At 44.9% G+C, this 24,075-nt stretch overlaps 1 pseudogene; it reads right to left on the bottom strand.

Annotated features, from left to right (window-relative positions):
- Nucleotides 1-231: 231 nt before the first annotated feature.
- On the bottom strand, nt 232-6,903 carry LOC125427964 (annotated as a pseudogene).
- Nucleotides 6,904-24,075: the final 17,172 nt, after the last annotated feature.

Genomic DNA, 24,075 nt, shown 5'->3' with positions numbered 1-24,075 from the left:
GTAAAAACGGCCGGCACTCCAGGCCAGCCGTTTGCAAGACAGGATGCCAGGCTAAGCCGCAACGCGAGCAGCGAAGTAATCTGACTCCGACTTCGCCTCCCCAGGGCGGCAAGGCCAGGTCGCTTCTAAACAACAACCCTTTTAAAGGGTTGTTGTTAGGGAGGAAGCGTCTTCCCGGTGGCGCAGTGCGAACCGCGCCGCCAGGAAGACGCTGTCTCCCATTTTCGCCCATTATTTGTAATGCTGGCTGCCGCCGCTTATTGGCGTTGCGATCCCGGCCGACACTGTCCTCCTCGACCTCCAGGCCTTCCGGAGGGCAGCGTAGGCGGGGCTGCGTACACCCAGCAGGCGCATCACGAGGATCACCGTGAGCGCGGGGAAGGCTGAAGAGGCGTCTCGCGGCGCGAGCCGCTTCGCCGCCTGTCGTCGCCTCCGCTTCGCTTAAGCCCGCGACGCTTGCGTGCTATGATTGCGCCCCCACCGCCGCCAGCGAACTCTTTGGCTGCATGGGGCTTAATTCGGAGGCCATGGAAATGGCCATAGAAAAAGCAACAAGACCTGCTGAGAAAGAGTCAGCATGGCTTTTGCAGAGGCAAATCCTGGTTCTTTACAAACCTACTTCAGAGTTCTTTGAGGGTGTAAACAGACATGTGGATATAGGGAACCAGTGGACATTGTCTACTTGGATTTCCAAAAGGCTTGCTTTGACAAAGTTCCTCACCAGAGACTATTGAGAAAACTCAGCACTCAAGAAATAAGAGGGGAAGTACCCCTATGGATTAAAAACTGGTTGAGAAACAGGGAAGCAAAGAGTGGGTAAATGGGAAGTTCTTGCACAATGGAGAGATGTCGGGAGTGGTGTCCCCCCATGATCCGTTTTGGGACCAGTGTCTCTTTAACTCTATTCATAAATGACCTGGAAGTAGGGGGGTGGGTAGCGCGGGTGGCCAAGTTTGCAGATGATACCAAATTATGTAGGGTGGTGAGAAACTACACGCAAGGATTGCAAAGAGCTCCAAGCCGGGACCTTTGATAAATTAGGTGAGTGGGCTAGGAAATAGCAAATGCAGTTCAATGTAGCAAAATGTAAAGTGATGCACATAGGGGCAAAAAATCCAAACTTCACATACACGCTACAGGTGTCAGTGCTATTAGTCACAGACCAGGAAAGGGATTTGGGCGTCTTAGTTGATAGTTCCATGGGAATGTCAACTCAATGCATGGCAGCTGTGAAAAAGGCAAACTCTATGCTGGGGATCATTAGGAAAGCGAATTCGAGAATAAAACTGCAAAGATTGTCATGTCCTCTTATATAAAGCCGCTGGTGAGACCGCGACTTGGAGTACTGTAGTTCAGTTCCTTGGTCGCCTACATCTCAAAGAGGATATCGAAGAGATATGAAAAGTGCAGAGAAGGGCAACGAGGATGATTGAGGGGACTAGAGAGCTCTTCCTTATGAGGAGAGGCTGCAGCCATTGCCAGACTTTTTTTTAGTTTGGAGAGGAGACGCCTGAGGGGGGGATATGATTGAAGTCTATAAAATTATGCATGGGGTAGAAAATGTTGACAGGGAGAAATTTTTCTCTCTTTCTCACAATACTAGAACCAGGGGGCATACATTGAAAAATGCTGGGGGGAAGAATTAGGACTAATAAAAGGAAACACTTCTTCACGCAATGTGTGATTGGTGTTTGGAATATGCTGCCACAGGAGGTGGTGATGGCCACTAACTTGGATAACTTTTTTTTAAAAGGGGCTTGGACAGATTTATGGAGGAGAAGTTGATTTATGGCTACCAATCTTGATCCTCTTTGATCTGAGATTGCAAATGCCTTAACAGTCCAGGTGCTCGGGAGCAACAGCCGCAGAAGGCCATTGCTTTCACAGCCTGCAGGTGAGCTCCCAAAGGCACCTGGTGGGCCACTGCGAGTAGCAGAAAGCTGGACTAGATGGACTCTGGTCTGATCCAGCTGGCTTGTTCTTATGTTCTTATAGCAGGCAACTTGTGAGGTGGGTGGGACTGAGAGAGTTTTGAGAGAAATGTGACTGACCCATGGCAACCCACAGGCTTCATGTGGAGGAGGCGGGAACAAGCCCAGTTCACCCAATGAGAGTCTGTCACTCTTAACCACTATACCATGGTGGAACGAGCAGGAGGGGTAAAACAGGAGGAGACTGGGGTTTATTTAAGGAAATAATGCATATTTAATTTCTTCTATACAGACTCTATGCGAAGTTTGGTTCTGCCCAAAAGGCTTCCACCATATGTACAGCCGAAAACCCTTCTCAGACAGAAGAGTACATCAGTATGTTTCTGCTGTCTAAACTATAGTGAACAAAATTGAAACCATGGTAAAGTGTGGAATATATAAAGCACATATCCTTCTGTTGGTCCAGGAAGCTCAGACTATGTACCAGGGACATAGGTATAGATTTTTATGGGGGGGTTCAGGGGGGCCACACCCCTACCCACACCTAGGGCATGGCCATGCCTCCCCAAGCCCCGCCCCTCGTCTAGAGCTTATAAAAGCAGCTCTTCGAGGTCAGGGATTTGCAGAGGCATAGAGGGAAAATGGAGCCCGGTGCAAAATCTGAGTTTTAGGCCCCCCCCCCCGGGCAGCAGCTGTGATGCTGGAATCCACCCTCAAACAGCATCACTTTCAATGGTGCTTAAACTAGAGAGCCCCAATTCTCCTTTTAAATCCACCTTAAAGGGAGAATTTGGGGTCCCTAGTTAAACAACATTGAAAGTAATGCTGTTTTGGGGTGGATTATCCCCCACCCTGAAACAGCATCACTTTCAATGTGGTGTAGTGGTTAAGAGCAGGTGCATTCTAATCTGGAGGAACCTGGTTTGATTCCCTGCTCTGCCACTTGAGCTGTGGAGGCTTATCTGGGGAATTCAGATTAGCCTGTGCACTCCCACACACGCCAGCTGGGTGACCTTGGGCTAGTCACAGCTTCTTGGAGCTCTCTCAGCCCCACCTACCTCACAAGGTGTTTGTTGTGAGGGAGCAAGGGCAAGGAGGATTGTAAGCCCCTTTGAGTCTCCTACAGGAGAGAAAGGGGGGATATAAAACTAAACTCTTCTTCTAAACTGAGGACCTCAGATTCTCCCTTTAAATCCATGCCGAAGGGGGTGGGTTTAAAAGGAGAATCTGGGGAAATTTTGGGGGTGCCTGCTGTCAGGGCAAGGTGCACCATTGTGCCAGCCACAGAAGCACTCAAACTTCTCAGGGAATCTTTAGGAGTTCTCCCAAATGATACATACCACTTCCAGGTTTGGTGTTTCTGTAAGTTTATGCCCTAGGGAGGTCAGTTAATGGACCCTCAAAGGTGTAGCCCCCATCTCCTATTAGCTCCCATTGGAAACAATGGGGGGATGGGGGCACCCCTTTTGGTAGTCCATAGCTTTGGACCCCTGGACCAAATTTCACAAAACCTGGGTGGTATCAATAAGAGACTCTCCTGATAATACATCCCAGGTTTGGTGAAGTTTGGTTCAGGGTGTCCAAAGTTATGGAACCTCAAAGATGTAGCCTTCATCTTCTATTAGCTCCCATTGAAAACAATGGAGGATGGGGCACTCCCTTTGGGAGTCCATAGCTTTGGACCCCCTGGACCAAACTTCACAAAACCTGGGTGGTATCAATAAGAGACTCTCCCAATAATACATCCCAGGTTTGGTGAAGTTTGGTTCAGGGGGTCCATTTTTTTTGGACCCTCAAATGTGTAGCCCCAATCTTCTATTAGCTCCCATTGGAAACAATGGAGGATGGGGGCACCCCCTTTGGGAGTCCATAGCTTTGGACCCCCTGAACCAAACCTCACCAAACCCGAGTAATATCATCAGGAGAGTTCCCCAAACAATCCCTGGAGGTTTGGTGCTGCTAGCCCAAACAATGCGCCCCCTGCAGGCCAAAAACCGAAAACACACTAAAATGTTTTAATAACCCACAAACGGAGGGGCGGAGCTTCGGACATGAATGGGGGGGTTCAAACCCGAGAAACCCCCCTTACCTATGCCCATGCTATGAACATTGGTTTTTCCCTTCTCCACTTTATCTTCTCAACAAATTTGCAAGGTGGGTTAAACTGAGGAGTGATTGACCAAAGGTGTGCTTGATGGCAGAATAGAGACTTGAACCAGGGCCTTAAATATTCTAGTCAAAAATCCTAGCTGTTAAACAATGGTGGATAAAGGAAAATAGATTATACATCACATCTGATAGAAATATATTTCTTTCTGAATACAAGTTTGATCAGTACAAAATATACAAATTTCCATATCAAGACATTCTAATTTTATTTTACATTCCCATAAAATTGCATGTGGATTTGTGATTTTTCCCAATGCATGTACTGGGTCTGTCTTGGAAGACTGCAAAATAGCAAACCAAAGGAAACATGGACGAATAATTTTGAATGTGCTAAAAGGGTGTGATAAAAGAGCGGCTGTGAATCACCACAGCCGCAGTTGCTGCCCGGGAGGGGTAGGAGGAAGCCCTGAGCATCCACCCTAGTAAGAGCGGATGCTCCAGCCGTGCTTCTAGAGGGCAACCATAACGTCACCTGGCCAGAGCCTACAAAAGGCTGGCCTGGCCTTTGTGCCCACCATGAGCTCTGGCCAGCCAGCAACTTGCCTGTCCACCACTCCGTTATGTTTTGGATATGTTAATGCATAGTGGCGCAGTGGCTAAGAGCAGGTGCACTCTTATCTGGAGGAACCAGGTTTGATTCCCAGCTCTGCCGCCTGAGCTGTGGAGGCTTATCTGGGGAATTCAGATTAGCCTGTGCACTCCCACACACGCCAGCTGGGTGACCTTGGGCTAGTCAATGCTTCTTGGAGCTCTCTCAGCCCCACCCACCTCACAGGGTGTTTGTTGTGAGGGGGGGAGGACAAGGAGATTGTAAGCCCCTTTGAGTCTCCTGCAGGAGAGAAAGGGGGGATATAAATCCAAACTCTTCTTCCTCTTCTTCTTCCTTGTCATAGCCATAGGCGGTTTGGCACATTTCATTTTTCATTTCATTTCACTTCATATTTATACCCTGCCCTATCCTCAAAGGGCTCAGGGCAGCTAACACCATAATAAACAGATACATTATTATATCAATGTAACAATGATAAATTACATAGAACTAAAATAGAACCAAATTACAGAAGGCGACTTAACATTTCGAACTAAACAATTTCGCATGGGAATTGATCTGAGGGGTCAGGAGAGGGAAGCTAAGGAGCTACCCCTTCCCCTGTTTGTGGTATGGAATGCCATAGCAAGAGGCTGATCGCCCAGCTGAGCATCACAGCAAAGCTTCAGTAAGAGGCTGACCATCCGCTGGAGCTCCACGGCAGCAGCAAGGGCATCCATTCAGCCACCAGGGGGCGTTGAGAAGAACGGCTTGCCTGGGAGGCACCCCTGCGGAGGGGCTGCCCAGTGTCCCAAAATCAGATCAAACCCCATGCTGCATCTCACGCTTCTTATTGCTCAATAAACGGTTGGCTATGGCCAAGTAATTTACCCCAGCCAGAAGTGAGATGTGGTTATTTGGGTTAAGGGGCTCCGAGACAGGACGGTCCCGTCCTTGGGTAGCAACCATCTGTGCCATCAATTGAATCATTAGGTTGGAACGATGGCTACATTTGCTAGGACAAGAGCCTCAGAAGAGAGGTGTAAGACCCCTAAGGTAAGAAATCTCCCTCCTCCTTGCTACAGGTGCCTGTTTGAGATGGATCCTTTCCTTTGTGAAAGCTGCAACACTCATCATATTTTTCAGCCTTCATAGGACCATACCGGAGAGAAGGGGAAACCAAAAACTTCACCCTCCGACAGCACCTTTTGAAGTGCTTCAGAAAATTCAACCTAGTCTTTTTAGCGCACTCCATATGAAGCACAAAACATAATAAAAGAATTCTCTCAACAGGGTGATTCAACCCGATTTTTTTTGTAGAAAAGCTTTGCAAGCAATTACATTAGAAAAGTGACCCAAATCATAGAGTTTCAACAGTCCTTTCTTGATGTCTTTGTTTCTCATGCTGTAAATGAATGGATTGAGCAATGGAGGAACTACAGCATAAATTACCGCAAAAAGTACATTCAAGTCAGATGAACTGTGAGGCCTCACGTAGGCAAAGATGGCACTAAATACAAGCAAAGAGACCACAGTGAGGTGGGGAAGGCAAGTGGAGATGGCCTTTTTCTGTCCATGCACAGAAGGGATTCTGAGCACGGCTACAAAAATCTGCACATAAGTGACAGCAATGAAGATGAAGCATCCTAGTCCAAGGGAAAAGCTAAATGTTATCAAACCAACTTCTACTAGATACATGTCTGAACAGGCAAGTTTTAAAATCTGGGGTATTTCACAGAAGAACTGATTGAGCATGTTGGAGCAGAAGGTGATCGCAAAAGCTCCTCCGCTGTGTAACACACCATAGAGTATACCAGCAATCCATGCACCGACCACCACCTAAATGCAGGCTCCTCTGTGCATAATTGTCTCGTATTGCAATGGATTGCAGATAGCGACATACCGATCGTGTGCCATTATTGTCAAGATGAAAAAGTCTGACCACCCAAGGAAGAAGAGGAAGAAAACTTGAGCTACACATCCTGAATAAGAAATTGACCTGCTGTTCATGAGGGAATTGGCCATGGCTTTGGGTACCATGACAGAAACTGAGCCAAGGTCCAGAATGGCCAAGTTCATGAGAAAGAAATACATGGGGGTGTGCAGATGGTGGTCCAGGGCTACAGCAAGAATGATTAGAAGATTGCCAGTCACTACAGTCAGGTATACTGTGAAGAACACAAAGAAGTATAATATCTGCAGATCGAGGATTTCAGAGAATTCCAAGAGCAGGAAGTGAGATGCAGAGGTAATATTTGGCATTGTGCCCTCAATATTCAGCTTTAGTCAACCTGTACAATATATTACAGAAAATGTTTTAGTCTTGTGATCTCAGTTAAGAACATAAGAACAAGCCAGCTGGATCAGACCAGAGTCCATCTAGTCCAGCTCTCTGCTACTCGCAGGGGCCCACCAGGTGCCTTTGGGAGCTCACATGCAGGTTGTGAAAGCAATGGCCTTCTGCTGCTCCTGCTCCTGAGCACCTGGTCTGCTAAGGCATTTGCAATCTCAGATCAAGGAGGATCAAGATTGGTAGCCATAAATCGACTTCTCCTCCATAAATCTGTCCAAGCCCTTTTTAAAGCTATCCAGGTTAGTGGCCATCACCACCTCCTGTGGCAGCATATTCCAAACACCAATCACACGTTGCGTGAAAAAATGTTTCCTTTTATTAGTCCTAATTCTTCCCCCCAGCATTTTCAATGTATGCCTCCTGGTTATAGTATTGTGAGAAAGAGAGAAAATTTTCTCTCTGTCAGCATTTTCTACCCCATGCATAATTGTATAGACTTCAATCATATCCCCACCCTCACCCCAGACGTCTCCTCTCCAAACTAAAGAGTCACAGTTAACAATTGATCTGACTTCCTTGTTTTGCCATCTCAGTTTACAAGGCAGTTCTGTATTGAGCTGAATAGAGACTAAATCAGACATTCATGGACAAAATTGGCCCTCTCCCCTGCTGTCTTCAAACACAATCTCTTTATATTAAATGACACTGACATATACTTGTACAAATTCCATGTTTATACATAGTGGCGACTTGATCAGAAACTACATCAGACCTCACATAAAAAATGGCGCTGTCTACAGCTTATGCATGCATTAATATCATTCTTACACAATAATCTATATATGGAAATTGAGGCTGTGGATGTTTTCATGGGCATCCATCCAAACTTATTCTGTATTTAAAGATTGTGTGGTAACTTTGAACTTATCCTCAATGCAACAATTTCAAATAGTCAAGTTTAAGGCTATAGTTGATGGGAAGCATAAACTTTTACTTTTCTGCCATAATTTTATGCACACAAACACACACACTTACTGATTGTCAAATGTTATAAATTATTGAATATCTTGGAGGAGACAGTGTTCCAAGTACTTCTGGTTTGTGTTTGGTTTTTTGGTTTTGGGAATTCTTGTGCCAGTTTCTGCTAAGACTCTCTGGGTTTGCAAATTTTGTTTCTGCATTCCATATACTCATATGAACAAATTGTTGAGTGGCATGAATAATAACCACAAAATTCAGAATAGAAGTGAGTTCAGGAAGCTGTGGTTCAGAGCAAAAGACACCAGTACTACAAACGCATGATGCAATAAAACATTTAAGAGTTTTGATAACATAAAATGCAATGTTTTCCCAAACTGCTGCATCCTTTCAACCAATTCATTTCTCAGATCTAGTTGTGAGACTTGCTGCCATGTGCGCGCCAAATGCCATTTTAACCAATACCAAAAAGGCTGTGTAAGTGAGAAAAAGATCAATTTATATTGTGTGCTCAACAACTTATTCCCAAGAGTTTATCTCACCTAACTACAAGCTGAGACTGAAACCTTTTCCCCTCTGCTATACTGTTTCTTCTGTTTTCCTAACAAACATAGCCTGATAATTAATACAGCATATCTCTGTCTGCGTACATGAAATAAGATCAAGGTAATGAGATAAAATCCACACCTATTACTACATCAGATTTCTTCCATTATGACTAAACCCAACGGCTAATTAACATAGAATCAATATGTTAAGACAGAGATTCCCAATCAGGGTTCCGTGGTACCTTGGGGTGCCGTGAGCATGTCCCAGGGGAACTGCAGCAATGCTACCGGTCCCCCTCACTTTTGCGGTGTCTCCCACCAGCACGGATATGGAGCTGGCCCAGGGGGCAGGGCCTACCACAAGGTCAGCAGCCACTTCCCACCCACCCCCACCCCCCGTGCTTCCCTTCACCCTGGGAGGGGAAGGTGGAGGGTGGCAAACAGGGGAACTGGGAGGGGAAGTGGGGGGAGGATGGCAGGGGTACCGTGAGATATGAAGAGTGAGGTCAAGGGTACTGTGATGTCAAAAAGGTTGGAAAATACTGTGTTAGAGTATGAAAAAAGATGTCTGTGAGGTCAGGAAGAAGTCAAAGAAATACCACGAATAACATGAACAGAATTAAAGCTTCTTGACCTCTCTCACTGGATAGATATCTGTATGGAAATGTTGAGATGCCTGACATTTAGGAACCAAGATATGCATGCCTTATTGTGGTTAGGTGTGTAATTAATTTGTGGAATAGAATCTAATTACTTGGATTTTAAGAATCTAATTCAGAACTTTCAAATCAGATCCTTTGAACTGGAAGACAATACGTCCAAGATCACTGAAGTTCAGCCTGACCATATAGATAAGTGTCTGTCTACCAGGCTTTAACAAGTGCAAACAAGACAGTTGCTCTTAATGACCTCACTCCAGATGTTCTGTATTAGTCCATCAATCTTGGACACAGGGCCAGGTGGGTGGCATAGCGATGCTCGTCTGAGATTCCATCTCCTTTAGGATGTCCCCTGACCCTTCGATCAAAAGCTTGGAGTGTTTAGGCCTTCATTGGGACTCCCCTGGGAGGCTGGCTGTTCTGTTGGTGTACCGGTCGCCTAGTGCATTGACAGACAGCCTGTCACTGCTCCTTGAGGTCATCTCCGGTTGGGCATTCAATGATAAGTCCAAAATTGTGCACAGACAAAAGTCCAAATTCTTTTAACACTTTTAACACAATTGAATACATACAGACTTACCTTAAGGATGCTGAATTGATGGGAGAGTATGAACTAAATACCTACCTGAATTAATACAGATGACCCTGAATTTATTTGTTATAATTGTTAAAAATAAGTTGAACTTACCAGTTGGATGTAGTCTACAAGAAATGATTGTATTTACAACCAATGAAATATATAAAAAATATGAACAATGATATAAACTCATGTATATAAACTCATAAATATACGTATTTGAAATATTAGTTATAGCCAGAGTGCAACAGTAGTGGTAGTTCTAGTAGTTATGGTGGTCCATTGAAGTGCACAGTCATCCATTTTCTTGCGGGCGCCGGAGGGGCATGGGCATGAATAGAATCTGGATCTGTGGTAAAGGAGCCGCCAGAGGTGGCTGTTCCTGAGCACCAGTTCCCGGTGGGACGGTGCCAGTAGGCGCTGCACCTCCCCCCCCCCATTTCCACTCATTGGGGCCTTTCCATCTGCCAGTTTATTGATCATCTGGGTCAGCTGTACTTTGGCAGATTGGGGTCTAGTCTGGAAAAGTTCTATTTCATGTTGCATTTGTCGGAACCTTTCCTCGTACTCGAGCTTCTCCCACTCCCAGGGGTCTGCTGCCCCAGTATCTGTGTCGGATTCTTTGTCAGATTCTTTCTCTTTATCTGGAGTTCCCGCTGTCACCATGCCCGCCATCAGGGCTGTCCACCGTTGGGCCCTGCATCTTTCTTTCCAGGTGTTGCTGGAGATGTTCATCCCCGATTCAGACCAGTTCCTCCCAATGTGACCTGGTGCCACGGGGTTCTACCAGTTGATATCCGCCGTACCCACTGTCATGGTATATGAAATAAATGTTCACAAAAGGTTCATCTTCTAGTCAGCAGAAGTTTGCCCAACAACAAGGCCGGAGACAGTCAGTTTAAGGGCAAGTAGCTACAGTTAACCTTTAACAAGTAGCTACAGTTAACCTTTCAAAACCTACACAATGGCAGAAAAGTTTCAAAACCTGGCAAGTCATAAGATATCTCAAAGGTACACAACAACATTGTCTAGTGATTGCAACTGACAAAACAAATGTGCTAACAGCAACAGCAGATAGTTAATTTGCCAATGATACAGATAGAAAATCCTGTACTGGGTATATTGTGAAGTATGCTAATACACTGATTGTATGGAGATCAAGGAAGCAAATAAATATTGCTTTGTCTATTTCAGAAGCAGAATATAGTGCTCTAAGTGAAACTTGTACAGAATTACAGCGGGTAAAACAACTGTTAAAAGATCTGAATGTGAAATGTATTGAACCAATAGTTGTTCAGGATGATTCACAAACTTGTATCAGTCTTGCACAAACAGAGAACATGAAAACCAGAACCAAATACATTTGTGTGAGATACCAGAATGTAAAACAAATGGTACAGAACAAAACTATTACTTTAACCTATGTGAAAAGTGAGTTTAACCAAGCTGACATGTTTACAAAAGCTGTACCTGAATTGAAGTTTGAAAGGATGTTACCATTGTTAGGAATTGTAAAAATAACGGAATGAATTGTATGTATAAGTCTGCTAACTAGAATATGAGAAGGGGTATCATGATATATAAAATAAAGGTTCACAAAAGGTTCATCTTCTAGTCAGCAGAAGTTTGCTCAACAACAAGGCTGAAGACAATCAGTCTAAGGGCAAGTAGCTACAGTTAATCTTTAACATGATTGGTGAGTTCAACTGTGACTCTAGACCAATAAGAGACTGTTGCCAGAGCAGGGGGAAAGTATCCTTGTTGGATGTATAAGAAGCAAAGCATTGTATGTGCTGAGTTCAGTGTGTGTTCAGTCTTAAGTCTGCTTCTTCCACTGTGTTCAGCTTTGTTCTTGCTGAAGAGTTCTGTATAGCTTTTAGTCTTGTATCATATAGTCCTGTGTAACCTTGAAACAGCTGAAGTAAAACCTTCATATTGGAAAGAACATCTTGCGTGGAGAGTATTCTTTTCCAAGGTGCTAGGAGGCTGCAGAGAGTGCAAGAAGACCCCTAGACCTTCTCATCTTACCACAGTAGCTCCACTTTAAACTCTGCTGATACCCGCCTGACCCTTCCCAGGGTCATCTGGAGTGGGTCCCCTCACTGGGGTCTGTCAAATGAGAAGATTTGTAATCCACGGGATTGCCCCCATAGTCCCATTATCATTCATCTGGAACATCCTCTCCCGGATCCGACCACAGTATCGATCTGTAATCCACAGGCCCTTGGCCCGCCGTCCGACGGTCCCAGGGTGACGACTGCGCAGATGGACCCCTGCCGAAACTAAATGTGCTTTGGCATGGTGCTGTCTGCTCGACCAGAGGAGCTGCAGAAGCTATTCCAGACTTCCAAGCCTCATCCTCCTCCACAGCTAGAAGCGTTGAAATCCTCTGTTCCATCATGGGGTTTGAGACCTCAGAACAGTTGATAATATGCAACAGTGTATCCCCCCCCCAAACATGTGAAATAAAACAGACCAGCATTCACTGAAACAGTTCTTCTCCAAGGTTACAGATAAGACACCTGCAGGAGAGAAACATAGCAAAACAGCAGACAAAGCTTCTATGCCTATTAAAGGTTAATAAAGATAAAGCAGACAAAGCTTGGCACAACGTAGCATCCCAGTAACAACCCATCCCCCATGAAACACATCCTGACATCCAGATTGATGCTGCTGCACCCCCTCCCCCGGTCTAGGCCATATTTGGGCCTGCCCACAGAGACTAATGGACCCAGAGCAGTTCCAGGATATCCTGTGGGAGACTCCACCCACTGGCAACACTCTTGATATGCTGGCTCTCTGAAGCCATTGAGGTTGTTGCTCCAAGGTTGTTGCTACAGCAAGTGTGGCGGCAGGTTCGTGACAAAGGGACAAGACACTCATATAGGAAATTTATGAGATCCTACAAGAGAGCTGCGAAGAGGGTTCATTTTGCTTCCTTCATTGCTACTGCAAGTTTGCGCCCGGCACAATTATTTGGACACTTATTACCTCTTCTATGGGTCCAAAATTAAAGGAATTGGCATTTAGCGGTGAGGCTATTATTATTATTATTATTATTATTATTATTATTATTATTATTATTATTATTATTATTATTATTATTATTATTATTATTATTATTATTATTATTATTATTATTATTATTATTATTAATTGGATTTAATATACCGCCCTATCCCCAAAGGGCTCAGGGCGGTGAACAATATAAATATAATATATGAAACTTGCATACAATTTAAAAACAGTTCTAAAACAATGTCCCACGAAACCCATATACAACTCTACCCAGAAAGGAATAATGGGTCCCGATGGTGTTAGGACCCCTAGAAGCAGAGGGGGGGCAGAGGCACCGTCAACAGCTGGCCTCTCCAAAGGCCCGGTGGAACAACTCAGTTTTGCAGGCCCTGCGGAACTCTCCAAGGTCCCACAGGGCCTGAACAGCTGGTGGTAGAGTGTTCCACCAGGCCGGCGCCAGAGCTGTAAAGGCCCTGGCCCGAGTGGAGGCCAGCCGCGTCATTGAGGGGCCAGGGATCTCCAGTAGATTGGCCTCTCGCTGGAATGCAGAGGCTCGAGCTGGGACATATGGGGTAATGCAGTCCCGAAGGTACGAGGGTCCCAGGCCGCGTAAGGCCTTAAAGGTCAATACCCACACCTTGAGGATGATTCAGAATTCAACCGGTAACCAATGCAGGTGGCGCAACACAGGGGAAATATGTTCTCAAAAGGCGCCCCCTGTGAGCAGACGGGCCGCCGCATGTTGGACCAGTTTCAGTTTCCGGATCAGACACAAGGGAAGGCCTGCGTAGAGCAAGTTACAATAGTCTAACCTGGAGGTGACCGTTGCATGGATCACAGTGGCTAGATCAGCGTTGGAGAGGAAGGGAGCCAACCGACGGGCCTGTCAAAGGTGGAAAAACGCAACCTGGGTTATATGGGCCACCTGGGTCTCCATTGAAAGAGAAGAATCCAGGTGGACCCCCAGGCTGCGGATGGAGGAGGTTGGCGCCAATGTGACCCCCTCCCACACTGGCGGCTGGAAATCCCCGATCTCTCCCCCCCGACCAAGCCAAAGGATCTCAGTCTTCGATGGATTCAGTTTTAACCTGCTCTGTTGTAACCAACTAGCGACTGCCTCCAAACAATGCTGTAGAGCTGCAGGGGCGGCAACGGCTCCCCCCTCCATCAACAGAATGAGCTGAGTGTCATCAGCATACTGATGGCAGATCAGCCCAAAGCTCCGCACCAACTGAGCAAGGGGTTGCATGTAGATGTTAAATAACAACGGGGACAACAATGCCCCCTGAGGCACACCGCAATGAAGCGGGCACCTCCGGGAAGCTTTGTCCCCACACCACACTTGCTGACTCCGTCCCCGGAGGAACGAGACAATCCATTGAAGGACAGTGCCCCGGACCCCGGAAGCGGCCAGGCGGTGGGTCAAAAGGTCGTGATTGACCACATCAAATGCTGCGGTGAGATCTAACATCACCAACAGCGCCGATCCACCTCGGTCTAGTTGCATACGGAGCGTATCTGTGACAGCGACGAGGACCGTCTCTGTCCCATGCCCAACACGGAAGCCGGACTGGAAGGGGTCAAAAGCCGATGTGTCATCCAGGAAGCCCTGAAGCTGCTCCAACACCACTCTCTCAATTACCTTCCCCAGAAATGAAAGATTCGAGACGGGGTGGTAATTGGCCAGATCTCCAGGATCTAACGATGGTCTTTTCAAGAGTGGGTGGACCACTGCCTCCTTCAACCCATCTGGAAAGACTCCTTGCTCAAGAGAGTCATTGATGATTTTCAACAGGTGGGGTCGTAGCTCCTCCAGGCAGGTTTTAATCAGCCAGGAAGGGCATAGATCCAGAGGACAGGTAGTAGGTCTAACAGCAGCCAAGGCCCTGTCAACAGCGGCTTCAGAGAGCAGGGAAAACTGGGCCAAACAAGGGCCAGAAGGCGGCAAGGGAGCCTCCAGTTCGCTAATTGTAGTTAAGGTGGCAGGAAGGTCCTGGTGGAGCGACATGACTTTATCTGCAAAGAAGCTCATAAATGCCTCACAGCTAATAGCCAATTCACGATTTGTAGAGCCCTCTGACAAGGAGGTCAAGGATCGAATTATCCGAAATAATTGTGCCGGGCGAGAGCTAGCAGATATGGGAGAGGAAAAGTAAACCCTCTTTGCCTCCTTCGTCACCATCTCATAGGTTTTCATAAACGTCCTATAGGATGTTCGCGCAGCGGTAGGCAGTGGCCATATGATAGACAGCGGGCGAGAAGTGGATGTGCTCGCTCGCTTTCTGATCTCCGACCTATCCCTAGGAATGAGGATGGACGGGTTCAGGGATACTCTGCTTCGTCTCTGGTGTTGATTATTGCCAGGTCCATAAACAATAAGACTGCAGTACTTCGGGATTTTCTCGAAGATCTGCAAATGGACCTGGCCTGTGTCACCGAAACCTGGGCACGCGAGGGTGTGACCGTTGCCTTAGGCATGGTCACGCCACCAGGTTTCGCGTGCCTCCACCAGTCTCGAACCCAGGGCCGGGGTGGTGGTGTGGCAATGTTCATCCGTAATTCCATCCCCTTCAGGGCAGTCCCCATCCCGGAGATCACTGGCATGAAGTGTGTCGGCCTGGAGTGGTTAGCCATGGAGAGGTTGGCAGTCCTTCTGGTGTACCGTTCGCCTAGCGCACTGGGGGACGGCCTTCTGCGGCTGCTAGAGGTGGTAGCCAACTGGGCGTTGAGGTTCCCCAGGCTTATTGTCCTGGGTGATTTCAACGTCCATGTCGACACCGCCTCATGTATGGCAGCTGCGGACCTGGTATCATCCATGGCGACGCTGGGCCTCTCCTTAATTAATTAATTCTAGTCCCACTCATGAGGCCGGTCACATGCTGGATTTGGTCTTTGGGTTGGGGGTTAATCTGGTCGTATCCTCTATTGATAGAGTGCCATGGTCCAACCACTATGCCCTGAAGTTGCGGCTGGACATGCCGCACCACTCCTGTCTAGGCGACGGTCCGATTTATGCCCGCCCACAGAGACTTATGGATCCAATTGGTTTCCTGAATGCTCTGTGGGACCCTGAACCCGCTGGCACACTCGATGAAAAGGTGGAGGATTGGAACTCCCGCCTCTCCGATGCCATCGAGATTGTTGCTCCCCAGCGTCCTCTGCGCCCCCGTTCAAGGCAGGCTCCGTGGTATACAGAGGAGCTGTGCCATATGAAACGGGGCCCGGGATGTCTAGAGCTTAGTGGCGGAAACCGCGTGACGAAGTTTTTGTGAACCATTTTGCAGATCAAGTCTTGTCCCTCCACCAGGCCCTTCCTGCCATGATTGATACAAAAAGGTGGCCCCTTGGCTGTCTTTTGGTCTTCGTTTGGATCACTTCAGCCCACTTGACCCAACTGATGTGGACAGGATTCTGGCTGCTGTACGATCTACCACTTGTTCTTTTGATCCATGCCCTTCCTGGTTGGATTGTTGGTACACTCAATGGTATGTTATACACTGGAGGAACTTTTGCTATCACTTTCTGCTCCAGCATGATTGACCAGGTCTTCTGTGAAGTACCCCAAACCTCTTTCTCCCCCCTCCCTATTATGAATGACTCCTTTCTGCTTCCTCCTCATTCTGCCAGATCACTTTTCCACTGCCTGTTTACTGGCCCTTGATTCCTCCTCCTCTTTTTGACTTCTATGTGCTGGGACAAATGAAGCACAGAACAGTTTGCATTTAACAGAGCATGGGAAAGGAATAGTTGGGAATCAGGAGAGTGTTCCAATGATCACATTGTTCCAAGTGGTCTGAGCCCCACTATTACTGATCCCCTCCCTCCCTTCCTGCCAGAGAATGGTAACAGTGGGCTGGATCTGGACAAGGAATCTTTTCAGAATGAATATTTCAGTGTTTATTATTTATTATACTATGATATTGATATATTGATATATCAACATAAAATTGTAAAAATGACACTTTGAAGCATTTCAAAAACTGGATTTGGTTTAATAAAACTGGATTTAGTTAAAACTTCATTAAAAATGATATTGGGAATTTCTGTTCAGATGTTAACAGTACCACCCAAGAATAGGGGATAGTCAATACCTAATTTTTCTTGGATACCCCATATTTTTTTAAGAGGGGCTTTGACAATTGTTGTTGCTTTTGATTTGGAGTTTCACGCAAGGGAGCTTCACGAGCTAATGTTGCTGGAGTTAATGTTGTTAAAACTGGGGTGTCAATTGTCAGTTCGTTCTCATCCAAAATCAGGCCACCCCTGTCCTGTAATGTCTTCTTTGGTCCTTCTTCTCTTTGTTGTCTATTTGATATCCCTGTGGTGGTAAGTCGATTTTCTCCCATTCGCTCCTCTGTTCCTGATTGGGATAGTGAGCTGTTGATCAGAGAGAGTTGTGATACCAATTGATTCCAGTCTTTCACTAAACCTTGAATTGGGAGACTAAGCATTGGTACTGTATTCTTAGGTTCCCTTCCAATCAGCTTATTCATTACTGAGTCTTTAAACATTCTTACCACCAGGATATCATATTTTTTCTGCAAGTGCTCTTTAATTTGGAGCAGTCTCTTAGGAGTCTTGCTTTGCGTAAAGGTAAGAGCAAGCCTTCTGTAATGACCCATTTTTGGGAGAGACTCAAATTTAGAAAGATGTAAGCCTCCAGGTTTACACTGCAACAGAGAGCTTAGTGACTGCCTGATTGAATAATGACTGTCCCAACGGTTTGCATTCAGACTGGAGTCACCAATATACAAGGTTATTTGCTCCCTTTGCAGTACTAAGGACTGTGAGTTGTGCCAAAAAGGGCAGCTTGGTTTCTGGTCCTTAAAATAGGTGTTGAGTTTTCCTCCTATTGACAGAAGTTGCATACTAAATTGTTCCATTGTTTGACTGAGCTTGTCCAAGAACTCCAATTTAGCTCCTATCTTGTTAAAGTTATCTAAAAGGAGTTCCAGGGTTTTGGAAATTAAAATAGCTTGACCGGAGATAAGATCAGACAGTAAAGAGTCTTGCTTGGTAGTGTTTAACTCCACTCCATGGAGCGGGGGAGCGAATGACTCATTTAAACAGTTGTCTTCTCTATGCTGTTGCGCTTCCTCTAGAACAGCAAACCTATTTCCATGGTCCGTTTCAATTATAGGTCTTTCTTGCAAATAGTTGGCTATTTTGCTTTGTTTTTTCTTACTCTGCCCAACTGAGTTGGGGGAAGAAAGCCGGCGTTTCCTATTCCCCATGCCGTTTCCAAGCTCTACTGTTGCAGCAGTGATTTACAACGGTGATTTACAACTGAGAGCAACTCATTAGCCGCTAACACAGCGTATTCAAAGCCCCTTTCAGCTTGCAGGTATTCAGAGCTTTTGCAGAGTGGTTACAACAGAATAGTTACAACAGTTACAGCAGCTTAAATTTTCTTAATGGCTTAGTGGAAGGGCTAATAAAGATAAGTTGTTAAAGAAAAACTTGCGGAGGAGCTGGAAGCGTGCATCCACTTCGCCTGCCGGAACCGGAACCAAACACAGAGGTCACTTGCAGTCTGTATAGGGCTAGCATGGGAAATACAACTCCCCAGACCCTCTCTCTTCCAGTGAGAACATCTTTAAACAACAGCAATAGAAACGGATGTGTGGTACACCATATCGATGAAGAAATTGGGAAGTTGAACTCTACAGACTGACTACTACCACCAAATGTCCCGCCAACAGGCCTTGAGATCATCTCCTGGAACATTGCTGGGTGGGCAAATAAGACATTGAACTCTGAATTTACCCACTACCTCACCCAATTTCATATCATTCTTTTACAGGAGACATGGATGACCTCCCCAATCAATATTCCTGGTTACAAATCATTTGCACTCCAGGCCTCAACTTTAAAGAGGAGAGGCAGACCATCAGGAGGCTTAGTAACATTTATATCTCAAGGAATTGCCTCAACTGAACTTGATGTGTGTGAACCAATTGCGCAGGCGATCAGAATACTGTATAATAACAAAAGCTTTATCCTAGTGAATGTTTACCTCCCCCCAAGAAATGGGCTAGTAGCTAATGACAGTGATTGGAGAAGACTGTCAAATTTTATAGGTGACTTAGAAGCCAAGCACCCCCAGTCAGAGTTAGTAGTGGCGGGGGATTTTAACGCCAGGGTAGGAAACGATCCCATCCAATTATGCTCCCAAGAAGATATAGATCAAGAACTCCTTCAGCTACATTTTACACCATATGCAAGGAGATCTAAGGATCTTAATTCCAACTCAAATGGGCTCCATTTAGCCAAATTGGCCCTTCTACACAACAAATTTTGGCTAAATGGATTAAATAAGTTTCCAAATTCAGGTGAATTCACTTTTATCTCTTCTCATGGGTGCAGCGTAATAGACTATATACTCGTGTCTCCACACTTGTTAGCCAGTCTCCAAGCCTTTAGGATAGGGGATTCTATGATCAGCGATCACCTCCCACTCATCCTCTCCCTCGCAGAGACCTCTATTGCCATAGTTTCAAACCATAAGGTAATTAGCACGACTCCCACAATAAGATGGTCAATCCAAACATGTAATAAAACCAAGGAAGCGCTAAGCAATACCACCTGCAAGTCTTTAGGCGCCTCAGTAGTTAATGCAGATAATGTTAGCAACAGTATAGGAAACTATGAAAATCTTGTCACATATTTGGTGTCCCTTTTAGGGGAACCAAGAAGGAAGGGGAATCTCAAAGGCAGAGATTGGTTTGACACTGAGTGTAAATATTTGAATCAACAGATCCGGATCATATACAACAGATTTAGGGCCTCCAAGGCCAAATTCCCACCTCCTGAATTGTTCAGTCTCAAACAGACTTTACGCAACCTCATTAAAATAAAACGTCAAGAGTCAATAAAGCGCAACTGGGAGCAACTACTACATGCCACCCTATCCAATAACACAAAACAATTCTGGCAACTAACAAATAGGGGCATGTGTCAAAATCTCCCAATAGCAGCTGACATCACTCCTTCATTATGGCAAAAACACTACTCTGGAATTCTCTATACCGACCAAGAGATTGACCAAAGATCAAGCATCAGCCCAGGCGAGGATTTGCCTGAATGGGCCCCAGTTAACAGGCAAGAGGTTATTGAATTAATTTACCAACTAAAGTCTGGGAAAGCAGCTGGCCCTGATATCATTGTAGCAGAGATGTTAAAAACTGATCCAGACTGGTGGGCTCCAGTGCTGGCCTCATTATTTACATGCATCAACAAATCTTTATTGATTCCCAAGGACTGGCTAAAGGCGATCGTTGTACCCCTCTACAAAAAAGGAGACCCCCAGTGTCCCTCTAATTATAGGCCGATCAGCCTTTTATCTATCGTAGGCAAATTGTATGCTAATTATTTACTGAAAAAATTAAAGAGCTGGACAGACCAACACCAGCTACTCGGCCCAGAGCAAATCGGGTTTCGTGCAGGTAATTCCACTCTAGATCACTGTCTAATTCTCCAACATCTTGCAAGCAAATACGTAGGCACAAGGAAAAGCAAGCTTTATGCTGCTTTTCTAGATTTGAAGGGTGCCTTTGACTCGGTAGATAGGGAACTGTTATGGTATAAATTAAAATCCTTAAACATGGAACAGAGACTTTTAGCTCTAATTAAAGCGTTCCACACGAATACAACTTGCCAAATAAGAACTCCAAGAGATGGCACGTTAACAGAATCAATTAAGGTTAATAAAGGGGTTAAACAAGGTTGCCCACTGGCACCCAGTCTATTTTGTCTATTTCTTCATGACTTCCCTGCAACCTTAACCAAAATCGATGGCCATCCACCACGTTTAGGTTCCCTACATATATCTACCCTGCTCTATGCAGACGACGCTGTTCTTTTGTCATCTTCCCAAGTAGGCTTAAAACGCCTACTAAACTGCAGTGCAGATTATTGTCATGTAAATAAGCTGACGCTCAATTATGACAAGTCAAAAGTTATGATCTTTGCAAAATCTAGGCGTAAATACAGCTGGAAAGTGAACAACCATGTCCTAGAGCAAGTAAGCCAGTTTAGATATCTAGGGCTCCTATTCAGCTACAACCTATCTTGGGTCCCCCACAGCAAACAAGTAGAGAACAAAGCTAAGGTGAACGCTGCAGCGATTCTTCGATTTTTCTATTCTAAAGGACACCAATTTGTCCCCGCTGCACTGAAAATCTTCAATGCAAAGATAATCCCTCAGCTATTATACGGAGCCCCAATATGGATTACCCAAATTAAATCACCTTTTGAGTCAGTACAGGCATACTTTTTGCGAAGAATTTTAGGGTCACCAAGGTGTGTCCCCTATGACACCCTACGTAGAGAAACTGGACAAAATAGCATGGAATTGATGGCATGGACAAGAACATTTAAGTACTGGACCCAAATTCATTTTGAGCCCAAACCCAATAGCTTTATACATCAACTCTTATCAGAATCTGCTTCTGTGAAATGGTTGGCTGACATAGATAAGAAACTTAACAACATGGGCTTAACAGCTGACCAGTTCCAAACTATGTCTGCCATCAGAATTCAAAATGAAATCAAATCTGTTTTAGTCGAAAGAGAGAAATTGGGAATGGTGCAGGAGGGGGGGAAAAGCTGTTCTCCACAGGCCTTGGGAATTGTCCGATCAGACCATTGTGCCAACTATTTGTACATTTTGTGCAACCCCAAACATCGCAGAGCATACACTTTGGCTCGTTTTAACGCTCTGCCTAACGCTATGACTCTTGGCAGGTATAATAACACTCCATATGAGAACAGGTTATGCCAGTGTAATATGGCCGTTGTTGAGACTGTTCAACATGTACTATTGGAATGTCCAATGTACGAGTCGTTACGCTCTATATACATCTGTCCATTGATAGAGAGCTCAAACGATGTTAGGCTACCATCTGTTATGAATTTTCTACTCAACGGTTCCTGTGATCTTGTATGTGAGAATGTTGCAAGTTTTTTGAGGAACTATTTGGTAAGGCGCAATCATTGCCTACATAGTAGCAATGGCTAAATTATTTTATGTGTGCATGAATGTTGTGAATGTTCAACGCTGTTTTAATGTATTTTAATATTTGAATGTCTCAGTTAGTAGATAAATGCACCTTTTTACTAACTCTGTAATTTATAATGCCAATAAAGGCTTTGGAATTGGTATTCCTAAAATCTCATGACAGTACATGATATCACTCCTGTCTATGCAACCAGAAGTGATGTTGTGAAATTGTCATCATGGCACCACCATGCCAATTTCTCCCATTACTGCACTATGTAGCAGTGAGCAGCCTAAGGCAATGGGTGGGAGATCTCCTGGTATATCAAGAAACCTGATTCCCCGTGGTCAGGGGTCCCCAACATTTTTGAGCCTGCAGGAGCCCTTGGAATTCTGACACAGAGTGGTGGACACAACCATAAAATGACTGTTGCAAGAGCTATAACCAACCACAAAATGGCTACTGCAGAAGGTGGAGCTGCCTGCAAAATTTCAGGAAGTGGGGTTATGTATAACGCTAATAGTAACTCTTCAAACATTCTAGGAAAAACTCTAAGGGGAATACATTTAAAAATTAATATACTGTTTGAAAATATACACATACAAAAGATCCTTGAGCTTTGGGGGCAGCTGTTACCAAACTAATGTGGTTTTTGTTGTTGTTTTAAATCTGCATAACCAATTTGATCTCCCTGAGCACTTTTTTTAAACACTTGGTGGGGTTTAGAAAGGATCTCTGTAGATACCATGGCTCCATGGGTGCCATGTTGGGGACCCCTCCCTTAGGTACAGAGCCGTAATGAGGGGGAACTGACCTGGGGCCATGTGTGCCTTGTGCCCCTGCCACGCCCCCACCCACCATGCCCCACAACGCCCCCGCCATGCCTCTGCTCCAGCACACACCTGGGGCAAGATCCACCCCCTGGGTGCTACGCCACTGCCTCAGAGGGTTACTGCCTCAAAACATGGGCCCTTTTAAAAGCCAACACAACTAGTTAGTGGTCACTACCACATCCCATAGCAATGAATCTGTGTCTATCCTGAATCCATGTGTCTATTCTGAATCCACTGCCTATCAACCTAATTGAGTGTCTATTAGGGCAGAATAAGAAAATGATCACTGTGCCCACTTTCTTCATCTTATGCATAATTTTATAAATGTATACTATGTCTACTCTTAGTCATCTCTCTAAACCAAATAGCCCCGAACTCCTTATCATTCTTCACTGGAATGGTAAGTTGAACCCCTTGATCATTTTAATTGCCCATTCTGCACCATTTTACACATTACAAATTTACTATATAATATATAAAATAGCACTGAAGGCAATATATGACAATATCAATACAATCTAAGGTTATAGTCTTATGTACATTTACTTGGGAGTAAGGATATGGAATGTAATGGGATTGCCTTGTTAGTAAACTTAAGCCCAGATTATACTACACAAGTTATGTGGAACATCAGTCAGCAAAGATAGCGCAGTGTTGGAATTTTTCACAATGACTTGAATGAAATCCATAGTTTAATAATGTTGCCAGAAGTAAGAAATTCTACTCCAACATGCAGCTGTGTAAGCCATTTTCTTGTGATTACCTCCCATACTGTTTTATAAGTGAGAGCTTCTGTTTATAGAGAAAGACAGACATCTGCTCTGGAGAAGAATATGCTATTTTTCACATATAAATAATATGAACTGATTCTTCCAGCATCAGTTTGTTTCCTCAGAGGAATTTTTGCAATTCTTTCAAAAAAACAAACACTTGTCCAATTTGAAGTGCAGTTTCTTCCAGAAAGACAAACTCTTCCTTACAGAGCACATTTTTAAATAAAACAACACATGTGATATACTGCAAATATTGCTGGACTATGATTGTTTCTATGAAGAGTAATTAATGATTTACCTCTGCTCATTTGCCACTGAGGTATGAAAACAGGCTTGGGCCCAGTAGTTTCTCAGTTCAATTTATATGATAGACCAGATCTTTTCCTTTCCCCCCTTCATTCTGCAATCTGGTACCTCACTGTAAATCCTCTCCTAAAGAACTGAGGACCATCAGATATTCATTTTATTTGTTTATTTTTATTTCATTGGATTTAACACGCTGCCTCTCCCCTTTCAGACTTGGGCTGTCTCACAACATACATGTAAAAACATAAACAATTAACATTAAAACATTCTAATAGTTGACTAATTACTAATTTTCCAAGATGGTGAAATAATACAAGCATCCCTATGAGGGCTAACACTAATTAATGCAACATGATGGAAAGGGTGAGGCCAGATGGTTCCAAAGCCACTTCAGACCATATACCTGGTGAAATGTAGCCGGGAGGTTCTGGAAGCTAAATTTAGGCTGCTAGGAAACAGGTT

Source organism: Sphaerodactylus townsendi, linkage group LG03 (assembly GCF_021028975.2).
Source record: "Sphaerodactylus townsendi isolate TG3544 linkage group LG03, MPM_Stown_v2.3, whole genome shotgun sequence".
Lineage (NCBI taxonomy): Eukaryota > Metazoa > Chordata > Lepidosauria > Squamata > Sphaerodactylidae > Sphaerodactylus > Sphaerodactylus townsendi.
The sequence above is the reverse complement of the archived record's forward strand: the minus strand, read 5'-3'. Positions and strand labels throughout refer to the sequence as shown.